The sequence below is a fragment of the Macaca mulatta genome, chromosome 1, assembly GCF_049350105.2.
Source record: "Macaca mulatta isolate MMU2019108-1 chromosome 1, T2T-MMU8v2.0, whole genome shotgun sequence".
In the NCBI taxonomy this organism is placed as follows: Eukaryota; Metazoa; Chordata; class Mammalia; order Primates; family Cercopithecidae; genus Macaca; species Macaca mulatta.
Genome location: NC_133406.1, coordinates 4,144,909 through 4,161,966, shown reverse-complemented (window position 1 = coordinate 4,161,966; position 17,058 = coordinate 4,144,909). Strand labels below are relative to the sequence as shown.

At 43.6% G+C, this 17,058-nt stretch overlaps 2 pseudogenes across 1 annotated transcript; both read left to right on the top strand.

The window, feature by feature from the left end:
- The first annotated feature begins 5,068 nt into the window (after window positions 1-5,068).
- Window positions 5,069-5,168, top strand: LOC114674949 (U6 spliceosomal RNA; annotated as a pseudogene).
- Window positions 5,169-6,719: 1,551 nt separating this feature from the next.
- LOC704076 (ATP synthase F(0) complex subunit f, mitochondrial pseudogene) lies at window positions 6,720-7,186 on the top strand (annotated as a pseudogene). Its single transcript, XR_001441982.3, has one exon. The product of XR_001441982.3 is annotated as an ATP synthase F(0) complex subunit f, mitochondrial pseudogene (transcript).
- The last annotated feature ends 9,872 nt before the right edge of the window (window positions 7,187-17,058 follow it).

Sequence of the window (17,058 nt, the reverse complement as noted above, 5' to 3'; positions counted from 1 at the left end):
TTTTATTTTTTTGAGACAGAGTCTCGTTCTGTCACCCAGGCTGGAGTGCAGTGGTGCAATCTTGGCTCACTGCAACCTCTGCCTCTCGGGTTCAAGCAATTCTCCTGCCTCAGCCTCCTGAGTAGCTGGGATTACAGGCGCCTGCCACCACGCTCAACTAAGTTTCATATTTTTAGTAGAGACAGGGTTTCACCATATTGGCCAGTCTGGTCTCGAACTCCTGACCTTGTGACCCGCCCACCTTGGCCTCCCAAAGTGCTGGGATTACAGGTGTGAGCCACTGATTGAAAAAAATAGTTAATCTTTTTAAGTAGTGAAAAAATAATTTTAAACAATACTATCCTTTTCACTGAGTTTACTTCTATAAATCTGAAAGCCTTAAATACAAAGAAGGCAAACGAAATTCCCTGAAAAGTCCCATTCAAGTCTGATAATATATGGATTAAGTCAGTTAAATGAACCACATTAAAATAGATTTACTTAATAACAATTTCTAATCTCTGCCTGCTGGATATTCAAATGAAAACTAAACTGTTTCTACAAAGATGCCCAATTCATTGCAAATATTTTACCAAGAACACCAAAATTTTAAACACGGACGCTTTTAAGATACAATGAACAAGATAGTAAGCTAGATTGATTGATTGATTGATTGATTGGTTTTGAGAAAGAGTCTTGCCCTGTTGCACAGGCTGGAGTGCAGCGGCGCAGCCTCGGCTCACTGCTACCTCTGCCACCTGGGTTCAGGTGATTCTCCTGCCTCAGCCTCCTGAATAGCTGGGATTACAGGTGCCCACTACCACACCCAGCTAATTTTTGTATTTTTAGTAGAGATGGGGTTTCACCAAGTTGGCCAGGGTGGTCTTGAACTCCTGACCTCAGGTGATCTGCCTGCCTTGGCCTCCCAAAGTGCTGAGATTACAGGCGTGAGCCACCATGCCTGGCCGGTAAGCTAGATTTAGATATTAAAATTCCAAATCTATTTTTTCAGAATAGTTTTTTCAGAATATAGGGTAACTGTATAAGCTTTGTGATTGTATATTTGATTGTTGCTGACAAAATTGTATATGAACAATCAACAATTTACATAAACCTTGACTATCTATTTAAGGCAAACAAAACAAGAGTTTTCTAGACAAGATTGTGCATGAGAGAGATGTTAAAAATTTCAGCTGGGCACAGTGGGTCATATCTATATAATGCCAACACTTTGGGAGGCTGAGGTGGGAGGATCACGTGAGGCCAGCAATTTGAGACCAACCTGGGCAACACAGGGAGACCCTGTCTCTACTAAAAATACAAAAATTAGCCAGGCATGGTGGCACGCACCTGTACTCCTAGTTACTCAGGAGGCTGAGGCAAGAGGACTGCTTGAGCCCAGGAGTTTGATGTTGCAGTTTGCTATAATTGTGCCACTGTACTCCAGCTTGAGTGACAGAGTGAGACCTTGTCTAAAAAGAAAAAAAAAGCGACCCTCCCATCTCAGTCCCCTAAGTAGCTGGGACTGCAGGTGTGTGCCACCACATCTGGCTAATTTTTGGTATTTTTAGTAGAGACACGGTTTTGCCATGTTGCCTAAGCTGGTCTTGAACTCGGGCTCAAACAATCTGTCTGCTTCAGCCTCCAAAATTGTTGGCATTATAGGCATAAGCCACTGCACACCAGCCAGGAGACATAGATTATCAATAGACACTCAATGGATGATGGCTCAGAATTTCTTTCCACTTTGGGCCAGGTGCAGTGGCTCACACCTATAATCCCAGCACTTTGGGAGGCCGAGGTGGGCGGATCACCTGAGGTTACGAGTTTGAGACCAGCCTGACCAGCATGGAGAAACCCCATCTCTATTAAAAATGCAAAATTAGCTGGGCATGGTGGCACATGCCTGTAATCCCAGCTACTTGGGAGGCTGAGGCAGGAGAATTGCTTGAACTCAGGAGGTGGAGGTTGTGGTGAGCTGAGATCACACCATTGCACTCCAGCCTGGGTGACAGAGCGAGACTCTGTCTCGAAAAAAAAAAAACAAAAACTAGCTGGGTGTGGTGGTGCACACCTGTAACCCCAGCTACTTGGGAGGCTGAGGTGGGAGAATTGCTTAAACCTGGGAGGTGGAGGTTGCAGTGAGCTGAGATCACACCATTGCACTCCAGCCTAGACAACAGAGTGAGACTCTGTCTCAAAAAAAAAAAAGAATTTCTTTTCACTTTGTTCCGTTAACCAGAAGAAAATGATTTATTTCTTGTCATAGTCATAGAAAACAATTTGCTTTTAAACTACATATGAAAGGCCTGGCGTGGTGGCTCAGGCCTGTAATCCCAGCACATTGAGAGGCTGAGGTGGGTGGATCGCTTGAGCCCAGGGGTTTGAGACCAGCCTGGACAACATAGTGAGTCCTCATCCTACAAAAAATACACATAAAGTTAGCTGGGTGTGGTGGAATGAGCCTGTAGTCCCAGCTACACGGGAGGCTGAGGTGGGAGGGTCACTTGAGTGTGGGAGATACAGGCTGCAGTGAGCCATGACTGTGCCACTGCACTCCAGCCTGGGTGACAGAGTGAGACCCTGTCTTAAAAAGGAAAGAAGAAAGAAAGAAAGAGAGAAAGAAAGAGAAACAAAGAAGAAAGAAAGAAACAGAGAAAGAGAGAAAGAAAGACTAGAAAGGGAGGAAGGGAGGAGAAGGAAGGAAGGAAGGAGAAAAAGGGAGGAAGGGAGAAGGAAAGAAGGAAGGAAGGAGGGAAGGAAGGAAGGAAGGAAAAGAAAGAGAAAAGAAAACAGAAATAAGGTACATATGAGATTTGATGCTAAGCAAATATAGTTGTGTTCAGAGAAAACTTTCCTCAACTGACCCGGTGCAATGGTATTACCTCCCTTGTGAAGTTCCTGGCACTGTAGTAGGTTCCCAGCCAATATAAGACCGCCTCCTCCTTCCACATCAACCTCAGTAGCCAAGGTTTCCTAACTCCTGCCTTTAATCTGAAGAAACTGTGTCAATGTCTCCTAATGTAACAGTTCCATAGCAGGCAGTAAAGAAAACCAAACTGAAAGAGCCACTTGAGCAGAGGAGGTAGACCAAACCTGTTGTATTGGTTGGCATTCAGGGAAAACTCAAAGTCACAAGACATCACCTCAAGACCATCCAGAAAAGCTCCTTGGGCCTTTGATCCGGAAAGCACGCAGCTGGTCTCCTAGAGAGCGCTGTAGGGATTCTGAAATCATCACACGTGGTTTTAACCCGGCCCCAGCTGGATGCAGATCCAAGAACCAAGAATTTGCCCTGTAGGTGTATGACGAGTTGCTTCTTCATAAGTTGTGCAGAGACCCAGCAGGCAAAGACACACCTGTTCAAAGCTAATATTCTGTTAAACAATAACCAGGGATTACTCATGAAGTTCCTCCAGATGTCTGAAGACTCCCAGAGGCGAAAGGCCCCAACTGAAAGGCCTGGCAGTTGTTCAAAAGTCACACTGGACTACTGCAGCTTCCAGCTGCTCAAATGGAAACTGCCCAGGTCAAAGAGTTCTAGCAGCAGTGTAGTGACGCTTTAACTACATATTACTTTAACCTGCATCTTCCAAACTCTTCCCATTTTTTTTTTTTTTCTTTTCCAGGACATGAAAAAAACTCAGAATAATAATAAAAAAAAGAATAGCAGTAACTCCTTTTTCCTGTGTTGCTGCTTGTGCCGGACCCCGTAGAACTGCATAATATGCTACATCAACTCCGTCAACATTTCTTCATAACAATCTGCAAGGAAGTATTATTGTTCTTATTTTACAAATGAAAAAGCTGAGACTCAGAGAGGTGGGGTAACTTGCTGAAGTTCACGTAGCTAACAAGTGGCAAAGATAGGATCTGAATTCGGGATGGATTGGCGTGAATACCCCCAATCTTTGCGCTCAGTACACAGCTTCATACTTACATGCAGGGTTACAAAGTGCTTGGTAAGGCAAGAAATCTCTACCAACACAGGATTGCTTTGAGGATTAACTAAGAAAACATAAATAAGCACACAGCCTGTTGCCTGATATACATTAGGAACTCAGTAAATGCTGATTTTGTTTTAAAATCATACATTCTGGAAAATGTGCCATGGAATGGGACAGGCCCACAGTGGTTTTTCCATAGAGGGTTTCTATAGAGTGGGTTCTGGGGACAACTATTATATATTTTAAAATAGCAGCGCTCACATGCTCCATAGTAAATCAGTTGGCCAAGTTAAAAATAGATTCTAAACATAGCAGGAGCAGAAATTCAATCTAAGATACTAAGTCATGGAAAGCAGTTGACAGTGGTTGCAACAGAGAAAAGGAAGTGCAGGCACACACTGATTCTACATGTGGGTAAAATTCTCCAACCTCCATTTCAGGTTTGTTCTATTCTCCATAGCAGAAAACACACACACAACACATATATATGCATACATGCATATATATATGCATGCAAATAAACTAAGATGACACATTCTATTTATCTGCAATAGCACCATTTACAAACCTATTAATTTTGAGGTTTTGGTACTTATTAGCGCATACTAGATACACTACAACAATATATGGTTCCTTAACATTTTTAGGTGTACGAGAGAGGATGGTTAATGTTTACAATATTTGGGGTGCAGATACACAGATGGCTAGACCGGTAGATAACTAGAAAGGACGGGGGCAGAAGCCGTATCCCCTCTGTGCCCAGTCAGTTTACAGCGGCAGCCTTAGAAAGCTGGGTTAATGCTACCATTCTGTCACTTGAAACCCCGGGAGCTGGTATGCCAGATAAACTCCAATCACTGTGCCAAGGACTCAGGAAAAGGCATGGAGCTTAGGTTCTCCCTCAGCCTCCTACTTTTAAACTGTTGTTTAGAGCACACAATTACTCTTCTCTCAGTTGCTAGGGTGGGTACTTCAGCTGTGGGTGTGACTATTTAGGGAGGAAGCCATGAAATGTATATCCTTAAATCACATAATCTTATTCCATGTATGTCAAGAAGAGAATGACTGAGGGATGTGTATTATAAACTGGAGCAATGGCACATCACATCAAATAAACCTTTCTGTAAGATACTAACATAAAAGCAGATCCATTACACATATAAAAGAAGAATGATACAGAGCAGATCAGCATGGTCCCTGAGCGAGGATGACACGTGAATTCATGAAGCATTCCATATTTTTAAAAACACCAAAACAGGCTGGGCGCGGTGGCTCACGCTTTTAATCCCAGCACTTTGGGAGGCCGAGGTGGGCGGATCACTTCAGGTCAGGAGTTCGAGATCAGCCTGGCTAACATGGTGAAACCCCATCTCTACTAAAAATACAAAAAATTAGCCGGGCGTGGTGGCAAGTAACTAATCCTAGTTACTCTGGAGGCTGAGGTGGGAGAATTGCTGGAACTCAGGAGGTGGAGTTTGCAGTGAGCTAAGATCGTGCTACTGCACTCCAGCCTGGGAAACAGAGTAAGATTCCATCTCAAACAAACAAACAAACAAACAAACAAAAGACACCAAAACAGGCCGGGGGCGGTGGCTCACGCCTGTAATCCCAGCACTTTGGGAGGCTGAGGCAGGTGAATCATCTAAGGTCAGGAGTTCAAGACCATCCTGGCCAACATGGTGAAATCCCGTCTCTACTAAAAATACAAAAAACTAGCCAGGTGTGGTGGCACATGCCTGTAATCCCAGCTATTCAGGAGGTTGAGGCAGGAGAATTGCTTGAACCCGGGAATGAGAGATTGCAGTGAGCTGAGATGGCGCCACTGCACTCCAGCCTGGTGGACAAAGCGAGACTGACTCTGTCTCAAAAGAAAACAAAACACAAAAATAACAACAACAACAACAACAACAAACATAGAGAAAGACTTATGACACAACTGATAATTTAGGATCAATAACTTTCTCCTTTTTAAAAAGAAAAAAAAGCTTGAAATATATTTGTAAAACACCGTGTGAAATAAAATAATTGAGGATAAAAACACAGGAGAGTGGTTAGCAGTGCAGGTTTTGGAGTCAGGCTACTTGTGTTTGGTCTGTACTAACTGTGGGTCTTTGGACAGGAAGTCTCACTTCTCCAGGTCATGGTGTCCTAAAATGTCATAGTATACAATTCATAGAGTCATTGTGACTCTTAAAGTCCTATATGCTAGCTATGATCCTAGCACATAGAATTCTAAACATTAGCTATTACCATTTTCTAAAAGTAACAGAGGCAACAGATGACTAAATACTTGAGATAAGCGGATTACTGTAATTGAGGACTGATTTTCCTAGGAGCTAAGAAAAAAAAAAAAAAAGGTTTTACTTTCTGACAAAGAAACAGTCAGCATACATCAATGAAGACTGCCCAAACTTAAACAGGAGATTAGTAAAGGAATCTTTGAATACAGGACATTGCATCAAATAGCAGGTATCACAATGACAGCTTTGCATACCACAGAAATAATTGTTTACGTGTGGTGCCTTCTGTCCACTCTCTAAAAGAACTGAGGGGTAGAGCACTACATTATAACTTATGTAGCGGAACTGAGACATATGCTCCAAATTCTTTGCCTTCTGACTTCTTATGGTTAGGACACGGAAAAATCCAGAAAACTGAACATATGAAACTTGCAAATGACTGATATCTTAAGTGTATGTTTGGCAGAAGTGGATCATGCTTTATTCATAATTAAGTTACCTAAATTTTGGGCTCAGCAAGTATTTGTTTCAGACATTGAAAAAAGGTATATGGAGGCACAGCGGACACCAGGACTCCAAGATGGCGTCAGTCGTACCAGTGAAGGACAAGAAACTTCTGGAGGTCAAACTGGGGCAGCTGCCAAGCTGGATCTTGATGCGGGACTTTAGCCCTAGTGGCATTCTCGGAGCATTTCGAAGAGGTTACTACCCGTACTACAACAAGTACGTTAACGTGAGGAAGGGGAGCATCTCGGGGATTACCATGGTGCTGGCATGCTACGTGCTCTTCAACTACTGCATTTCCTACAAGCATCTCAAGCACGAGCGGCTCCGCAAATACCACTGAAGAGGACACGCTCTGCACCACCCCCCGACCCCATGACCTTGGCCCGAGCCCCTCCGTGAGGAACACAATCTCAATCGTTGCTGAATCCTTTCATGTCCTAATGGGAATTAACCTCCAAATAAAAGATGACTGGTACGTGTAAAAAAAAAAAAAAAAAAAAAGGAAAGAAAAAAGGTATATGGCTTATAAGGATGAATAAGACGCATTATTCTTTCTGCACTTATATGGTCCACATGGGGATTAAAGAAAGACCACATGCTGGTCAGGCGCAGTGGCTCACGCCTGTAATCTCAGCACTTTGAGAGGCGGAGATGGGTGGATCATCTGAGGTTAGGAGTTTGAGAGCAGCCTTACCAACATGGAGAAACCCCATCTTTACTAATAATACAAAAAGTAGCTGGGTGTGGTGGCGCACGCCTGTAATCCCAGCTACTCGGGAGGCCGAGGCTGAGAATGGCTTGAACCCGGGAGGCGGAGGTTGCAGTGAGTCAAGATCGTGCCATTGCACTCCAGCCTGGACAACCAGAGCAAAACTCTTGTCTCTGAAAACAACAACAACAAAAAAAACAAACAACAAAAAACATGCTTTAGATACTTGAGGTAAGGCAAGGAAATCGCATATGAAAGTAAGAGTCAAATTTCTAAGCTGGGCATGATGGAGCACACCTGTAATCCCAGCACTTTGGGAGGCTAAGGCAGGAGGATCGCTTGAGCCCAGGAGTTCGAGACCAGCCAGGGCAACATAGTGAAACTCCTGTCTCAATAAAATAAATAAATAATGAAAAAAATGTAAAAAGAAATTTCTGCTGCCCTCCCAGATGGAAGACCAGTTGGTGCTGCAGGGAATAAGGTTGCCTAAAGATAGAATCATGACAGCATTTTACTTAGGAAAGAGCTATGGATGAACTTGAATACTTGGATAAGTTCATGGTTAATATGTCAGATTACATATGCCAAATAATATAAGGAGGTTGTTATACACTGAAAAACGTTAGGACAGGTTAATTCAGCGCTTCTCTTTATTTGCAAATTGGCCCCGTAGACCTGTCTAATTTCAGGAAATGTTGGAGGTATTTTGGAATCAGATTTAATCGCTCTTGGTCTGTGCTACTTAACTTGCAAGCATTTCTCTGATATAGTATCAGGTTGGTGCAATATTAATTGTGGTTTTTGCCTTTACTTTTAATGGCAAAACAGCAATTACTTTTGCACCAACCTACTACTTTTCTTATTGTGCTTTCTTTCACCTGTAAATTCCAAGATACTTGTTCGTTAATTGAGCCAAATTATTTAGGTTTAAAAAAAGAGTTCTGGGACACAGCTCTCTTCGACATGGAGATGGATGTCTTGAATGGATTAATATATTAATTAATCCAGTATTTCCTGAATGTTTTTCAGTTATACATTATGAGATGGTTTGGATTTGTGCCCCGACCCAAATCTCACGTTGAATTGTAATCCTCCATGTTGGAGGAGGGTTCTGGCCGGAGGTGATGGGATCATGGGAGTGGTTTCCCCCTTGCTGTTCCTGTGATAGTGAGTTCTCTCGAGATCTGGTTGTTTAAAGGTGTGTAGCCCCTTCACCTGCTCCCTCTTCCCCTTTCTCCAGCCTTGTAACAGCTGCTGCTTCCCCTTCACCCTCTGCCGTGATTGTAAATTTCCTGAGGCCTCCCCAGCCATGCTTCCTGTACAGCCTGTGGGACTGTGAGTCAATTAAACCTTTTTTCTTTATACATTACCCAGTCTTGGGTAGTTCTTTACAGCAATTCGAGAATGAACTAATACACTTTACTTCTTTTTTCTCTCTCTCTGTCTCCTCCCAGGCTGGAGTGCGGTAGCCTGATCATAGCTCACTGCAGCCTCGAACTCCTGGACTCAAGCCACCCTACTGCCTTTGGCCTCCCAAAGCACTGAGATTACGTGTGTAAGCCACCGCACCTAGCCACCCTTCACTTCTGATTTTTGTCACGTCCATGTTACTTGTACTATTAGATACCAACATTTTCTTTAATTTGACATAAATTGACCAAGTTTTAAAATATAGTCTCATCTTAAGCAATGATATTTGTGAAATCTGAGTTTGAGGCAGATTTTTAAATACACCTTAAAATAAAAACAACTATACAAATAAATTAAAATTGTGAGCCACATAAAATAGCCTTCCACTCACTTTGGAAAACAAAGGATTAATCAATTAATAACATTTTGAACTGGAAAGGTCTCTTGCAGATTTTCTTTTTTTTTTTTTTTTTTTTTTTGAGACGGAGTCTCGCTCTGTCGCCCAGACTGGAGTGCAGTGGCCGGATCTCAGCTCACTGCAAGCTCCGCCCCCCGGGTTCCCGCCATTCTCCTGCCTCAGCCTCCCCAGTAGCTGGGACTACAGGCGCCCGCCACCTCGCCCGGCTAGTTTCTTTTTTGTATTTTTTAGTAGAGACGGGGTTTCACCATGTTAGCCAGGATGGTCTCGATCTCCCGACCTCGTGATCCGCCCGTCTCGGCCTCCCAAAGTGCTGGGATTACAGGCTTGAGCCACCGCGCCCGGCCCTCTTGCAGATTTTCTAATCCAACTCAGAGTCCACAGAGATTCAGCCAAAGTCACCAACTGAGGGAAGAGTTAGGAGTAGAACCTCAGTCTACAGTTTAGTGTTACAAGTTTAGGGCTTTCTTTACCATGTTTGTTGCAAATTATGCCCCCAACTAGCTGAATAGCTATTTAAATATAAGCATACCTATCAAATACAATGATTTTAGTTTGGGTATAAGTGGTGCCAAAGTAATTCTGTTGGTAGCTAATAGGTCTGACTGCTTAAGCTCACTAAAATACTTATTTTCTTATTTGCAAAAGCAGCAACTGTCTCTAATTATTTAAATATTATCAAATAAACTGGATTCAGTGGTGTGTGCCTGTAGTCCTACCTACTCAGGAGGCTGAAGTGGGAGGATTGCCTGGGGCCTTAAGTTCAAGACCACACCCACACATACGTGCATGCACAGGTGCCTGTTATAGAATGAAAAGAATGGGGTTACACTAATTCATTTATTTATTTTATTATTTTTTTTTTTTGAGAGGGGGTCTCGCTCTGTCACTCAGGCTGGAGTGCAATGGTGTGATCTCAGCTCACTGCAACCTCCGTCTCCCGGGTTCGAGTGATTCTTTTGCCTCAGCCCCTGGAGTAGCTGGGATTACAAGTGCACATCACCATGCCCAGCGAATTTTTTGTATTTTTAGTAGAGACGGGGTTTTGCCATGTTGGCATGGCTGATCTCGAACTCCTGACCTCGTGATCGGCCCACCTCGACCTCCCAAAGTGTTGGGATTACAGGCATGAGCCACTGTGCCCAGCCTACACTAATTTAAAATGTTACTAATAGGGAAGACTGGTGGGGAGGCAGGCAGAAAGGAGGCATAGGGAAACTCTACATTTTGCTTAATTATTTTGTAAACCTAAATCTGCCCTAAAAATAAAATCTAATGATAAAAGCAAAGATAGAATGATATTGAGGCGTGGTGCTCTTTAAAAATAGGATTGTGTCTAGCTGAGATCACTGTCTTCTACTTTATTTTAGCAATAGTGTTTTGCTACGGACTATGATGAAGCATTAAGGGCCAGGAGCAGTCAAGGTTGGAGAGTTTGGCCCATTTATGGTTTAGTGCAGATACGGAGGGCATGTAGGTGTCTACGCCCTGGATTGGAAGTGAAATTTGCCCTTAAAGTGATCAAGACGGTGATCCTATTTCACATTTTTGATCCCCAACTTCTGTTAGTGTTATTACTAGGTGATACTTATGGAAAATAGGACAATGATTATCCTAAGATTTCAAAGCATAAGTATTAAGTGGTAAAAATGTCATATCCATTTTAAAGAAAGGGAAGCACAGAGGTCTAGCATTCCTAAATGACACTGGAGCAAAAATAGAAATAAAATTCAGGTGTCTAGGGCCCTGGCTTTCCCGTCATGCTGTTCATTGTTAAAGTGATCATTAAAAAATAACAATACAAAGAAAAACAGCGTCACAGTCTCGTGAGCACTCATATTTTAAAGAGAAAAGCGTTAAAAAGAAGCTTTACATGAGCCTCAATTCTGCATAGGCGTGGTTTTTAAAGATCATTCAGGGAAGGTTTTGCGTTTGTTGCCATTAGTTTTAAAAGTATTAATTTCTTCGTTATATCCTGTTTTAAAAAAATTGTATTTGCCCTAATCATATAATAACATGAAAAACATTGTACGATCAAGGCAAAAAAAAAAAAGTGCTAGGTTCAGTTATTTGGTTTCAAATAAGCCGTAACTAGTATGAAATTTCTAGTTAATATTCTACTTAAAGATCTATGAATTCAAAGGCCTTGAGACCCACTTAAGGCACCAAAATAAAATAACTTAGTGAATAAACTTAGCCAAATTACTTAAATCCATAATCCCTTGCTTTTTACAAATAGGAATAACTCACCACTTGTCTCCTGGGAAAGATAATATTAGTCTATTCTGATGACACTTCTCTGGCGTTTTGGGTTGCCAGTTGGTAGTTTTCTAAAAAGGTAGATACAAACCATTGCTGGGTATGCTGTGGCCACGGCGAGGGCATGGTATGGATGCTGGCCACCATTTGAAGGAGAACGTAGTTTTGGTGGGTGAGTATTTCAAGTTGGTGGGTCATTGTTACCAGCTGTGAAAGGACCTCAGCAACTGCAGAGCAGCTGTGGTGTTTGTGTACTCCCTATCGGACCTAGAAGACAGTCCTGCACCTAGTAGGTGCTCCAGAAGCATTTTCTGAATGCTGAGTGAATCGTCCCCCTCCAACAACGGGGAGGGAGGCTAACATGAACAAGAGCCCCCCAGGAGTTTGTGCCTGCCTTCCTTTTACTACTTGGTGAGGAAGGATTACGAATACATAAGAAATGAGAGGGACTAGAGAATGAGGTAAACCCTTCAACAGTTACCCAGCTGTCCCTTGGCCTGACTTCCCCTAGCTCCATGCCCCAAATGCAACTCACTTTTCCCTTCCATCCAAGGCTTCCTAAAAATAACTTCCTTTTCTAACCTCTCTCTCCTGTCACCACTATTCATTTCCAAATCTCACACCTTCCCTTACCTCCTTGAAAATATAGCTGACCTGAAAAAAAAAGCGGCGGGGGGCAAGGGTGGGGGAAGAGAAAAACCCAGCCAAACCGTGAAGATTTTTTACCCTTATATGTTTGGACTGCATTGCGTAGTGATGTTCTTTGTTGAAAATGGGGTTGCAGGCCGGGCGCGGTGGCTCAAGCCTGTAATCCCAGCACTTGGGGAGGCCGAGACGGGCGGATCACAAGGTCAGGAGATCGAGACCATCCTGGCTAGCACGGTGAAACTCCGTCTCTACTAAAAAATACAAAAAAAAACTAGCCGGGCGAGGTGGCAGGCGCCTGTAGTCCCAGCTACTCGGGAGGCTGAGGCAGGAGAATTGTGTAAACCCGGGAGGCGGAGCTTGCAGTGAGCTGAGATCCGGCCACTGCACTCCAGCCTGGGCGACAGAGCCAGACTCTGTCTCACAAAAAAAAAAGAAAATGGGGTTGCAGATGCTTGTTCTAGGGTGGTTACTAGGTAATGTGAAACTTTAGTAAGGAGTTAGCTTCCAACTCACAAGAATGTTTAGTCTCAACTGATTGTTATTCTTAAGCCTCTTATTAAGTGTAAGTGTCCATAATTCAGGCCTACACAGCCAAAGTCAGGTACTGCACTGAGTCATTTTCTGCTCCATTTCTTTTCCTTGCCCCACCTGTATAAGGCAATCTTTAAAAAAACAAAAAAAGATACAAGATTTTACTCTGTCATGCAGGCAGGCAGTACAGTGGCAAGATCATTAACCTCGGACTCCTGGCCTCAAGCAATCCTCCTGCCTCTCAGCCTCCCAAAGGAGACATGAGCCACTGCCACCGTGTCTGGCTCAATTTTCTGCTCAATTTTAAAGTTCAAAATAGTATTGTAATTGCCCATAATATAAAACATAATACAAATTCACTTTTTACTTCTTTTTTCTTTTTTTTTTCTTTGAGATGGAGTCTCTCTCATCCAGGCTGGAGTATAGTGGCGCAATCTCCGCTCACTGCAACCTCCACCTCTGGGGTTCAAGTGATTCTCCTGCCTCAGCCTCCCGAGTAGATGGGATTACAGGCACCTGCCACCAAGCCCCGCTAATTTTGTATTTTTAGCAGAGACTAGGTTTCCCTATTTTGGCCAGGCTGGTCTCGACCTCCTGACCTCAGGTGATCCACCTGCCTTGGCCTCCCAAAGTGCTGGGCTTACAGGCGTGAGCCATCATGCCTGGCAGTATGTGGATTTTTAAATTGCAATACACAATCAACAAGCAGATAAGTAGTAAAAAGTGTGGACCGGGCATGGTGGCTCACACCTGTAATCCCAACACTTTGGGAGGCTGAAGAGGGTGGATCACTTGAGGTCAGGAGTTTGAGACCAGCCTGGTCAACATGGCAAAACCCCCTCTCTACTAAAAATACAAAAATTAGCCAGGCATGGTGGCAGACACCTGTAATCCCAGCTACCTGGGAGGCTGAGGCAGGAGAATCACTTGAACCCAGGAGGCGGAGGTTGCAGTGAGCCAAGATCGCGCCACTGCACTCCAGCCTGGGCGAAAGAGAGAGACTCTGTCTCAAAATAATAATAATAATAACAATAATAAAATAAAAATCCACATACTGTATACATGTATCTATAACTATTTATTCAGACCCAGGATATTTTTCCCTTGTCCTATCAGAGCCTCATGAACTATCACTCATCTGGGGAAACTCTGGGGAGGAAAATTAATTATAGTACTGGCAGCATTGGAATGGTCAGGTGACAGAGAAGCCATGTGTGCCATGTGTCAGACATACCCTCTTACCATCTCAGAGGGACTCAAGAACTTTCTGAATCAGGAGGCATATTTGTAAAAATTTTCTAAAATTCCAGAACCTTTATAATATTTGTGCTTGCTAATTTTATTATCCTATCTCTTTCCCCATAGCTGAACGGTAAAACTTTTAAATTAAAAAAAAAAAAAATACCTACATGATTACATTCAAGGGTAGCAAGGAGGGTGGAAGTTAGAAAGACTGGGAGACACAGTGCCCTCCTCTGTCACCCCATGGATGGTGTGTGCCTCCCTCCCGGGGGAAAAGCAGGCTAAGCCCCTGGGGCTTGATACGCGGAGGAAAAGAAAACATCCGGAGTAAGACTCTGAGGCAAAACCGGGAGGAGGGCTGAGCAGTAGAGAGGCTTCTCCCTTCAGAGAAGCAATTTGGGGATCTTAACTCTTGGTTTCTCATCTTTAATATGGAAATATTAGTATATTTCTCATAGGGCTATTGTGATGATTACATAAGATAGTCCATGTAAAATGCTTGACATACTTCCTAAAACACAGTAAATGCTCCAAACATTACCACTATTGGCCCTCGAGTCACTGGATGGTGACACGGACATAGTCCAGAGAAATGAAATCAAGGCTGGGTGTGGTAGCTCACACCTGTAATCCCAGCACTTTGGGAGGCCGAGGTGGGTGGATCATTTGAGGCCGGGAGTTCAAGACCAGCTTGGCCAACATGGTGAAACCTCCATCTCTACTAAAAATACAAATATTATCGGGATGTGGTGGCTGCATGCCTATAATCCCAGCTACTTGGGAGGCTGAGGTATGAGAATTGCTTGAACCCAGGAGGCAGAGTTTGCAGTGAGCCGAGATGGTGCCAGTGCACTCCAGCCTGCGTGACAGAGTGATACTGTGCCTCACAAAATTAATAAATAAATTAAAATTAAAATTAAATCCGGCCACAGGTTAAGAGAGAACTATAGGCCGGGCGCGGTGGCTCAAGCCTGTAATCCCAGCACTTTGGGAGGCCGAGACGGGCGGATCACGAGGTCAGGAGTTCGAGACCATCCTGGCTAACACGGTGAAACCCCGTCTCTACTAAAAAATACAAAAAACTAGCCGGGCGAGGTGGCGGGCGCCTGTAGTCCCAGCTACTCGGGAGGCTGAGGCAGGAGAATGGCGTAAAAACCCGGGAGGCAGAGCTTGCAGTGAGCTGAGATCCGGCCACTGCACTCCAGCCTGGGCGACACAGCGAGATTCCGTCTCAAAAAAAAAAAAAAAAAAAAAAAAAAAAAAAAGAGAGAACTATAGATTGCCTCCAGGTCCAAAATGGTGAATCGAGGCTGGGCGCGGTGGCTCACACTTGTAATCCCAGCACTGTGGGAGGCTGAGTTGGGTGGATCACTTGAGGTCAGGAGTTTGAGATCAGCCAGGGCATGGTGGCACGCGCTTGTAATTTCTGCTACTCGGAAGGCTGAGGCATGAGAATTGCTTGAACCCAGGAGGCAGAGGTTTCAGTGAGCCGAGATTGCACCACTGCACTCTAGCCTGAGTGACAGTGAGACTGTCCCAAAAAAAAAACAAAAGTGGTGAATCATCTTCTTATCTCCATTTTACAGATGGGGAAACTGAGGTTACAGAGAGGAAGTAACATTTCCAAAGTCTCTGGCTAATGAGTAGTGGACTGAGATTCAATCCTGGACCGCTTTAGCTTCTAAGACCATTTCCTTGTTCTTCTATGCAGCGTCACCTCCTGCTGTAAATGTTAACATAAATGAAACCTAATTTCGAAGATGTATTTTTGGAGCTGGAACTAAAAAAACATTCCAAAATCAATTAACAGCGTATTTTTACACTTTTCCTCTATTTTTACATATAAGGAGGAAGAGGTTGTGTGAGCAATCATAAACACGTATTGAATCTTTGGATCAGCTACCATCCTTCATCTTTAAGGTCTTATTTTCAGTGAATAAAGAACAGAGACTTAGCCTGGCAATAAGTGTGCCTGAAAAATGCTGCTTGGGACAGGAAGTGTTTGAGGAATGAATTAAATCGTGATTCGCTGTGTCACGGTCTGTACTGAAGAGAAACAGAAAGGAACATGTGCTTGTGAGAGAAACAGGGCCAGGGTGTGACTTTTCCAAATGCTTTAAGAGCTGTGGTTTCACGTAAGTGTTACTTGCAAGCTGCCCACAAATCCTGCCGCCTGGGCTTCCTGTGCCGGGTCTCCCTGGAAAGCCTGAACGAGCTTTGGCACTGAACATGATCTTGTCCAGGGCCAAGAATTTAACACAATTAAATCTCTCCTTCTTGACTGAGAGGCCTGAAACCTAAAGCTGCAGAAAGGCGGGAAGGAAAGAGAAGTATGAAGGCGAGAGCCCACTACTGGCTCACGGTGGAGGAGTAAATTTCACCTCCACTCCTGCCTTCCAAGAGCCAGCATCTGGCCAGATGTTTAGTTCCACTCGTTGTCTTTCCAGACGAGGACAAAGTGCATGCCATTATCTGGTTTCTTCAAAGTCTCTAAGAGTCTCTGCCAGACGCTTGGGTTCATATTTTGAAGCAGTAAAAAAGAAAGAAAGAAAAGCAGAGAGAGAGAGAGGTGACTAATTCTGTGGAGAATGTTTGCCCTTAACATTCTTCTCTAAATATTTGGGTTATTAAAAGGATCTAACGATATCTTATTTTATAAAGAAGCAGAAAAACATAGTGACAGCTGGGCCCAGTGGCTCATGCCTGTAATCTCAGCACTTTGGGAGGCTGAGGTAGGAGGATTGCTTGAGGTCAGGAGTTCAAGACCAGTCAGGACAACATAGGGAGACTCCATCTTTACAAAAAAATAAAAAATTAGCTGGGCATGGTTAATCCTGGTTAGCACACCTGTAGTCCCAGCTACTTGGGAGGCTGAAGTGGGAGGATGACTTGAGTCTGGGAGGTCGAGGCTGCATTGAGCCCACCACTGCACTCCAGCTTGGGCAACAGAGCGAGACTTTGTCTTAAACAACAAACAAACAAACAGACAAACAAAACAGTGACTCTGAAATCAGAACTAGATTCCTAACCAGCTCTCTTCATTACTGGCTGTGAGCTTTAACCAAGCCATTTATGTGAAGATGTAGTATTTTTATCTGTGAAACGGGAATACTAATACAATACAAAGTACCTCATGCAGCTTAATAAAGAAGAACTATTTTTATTATT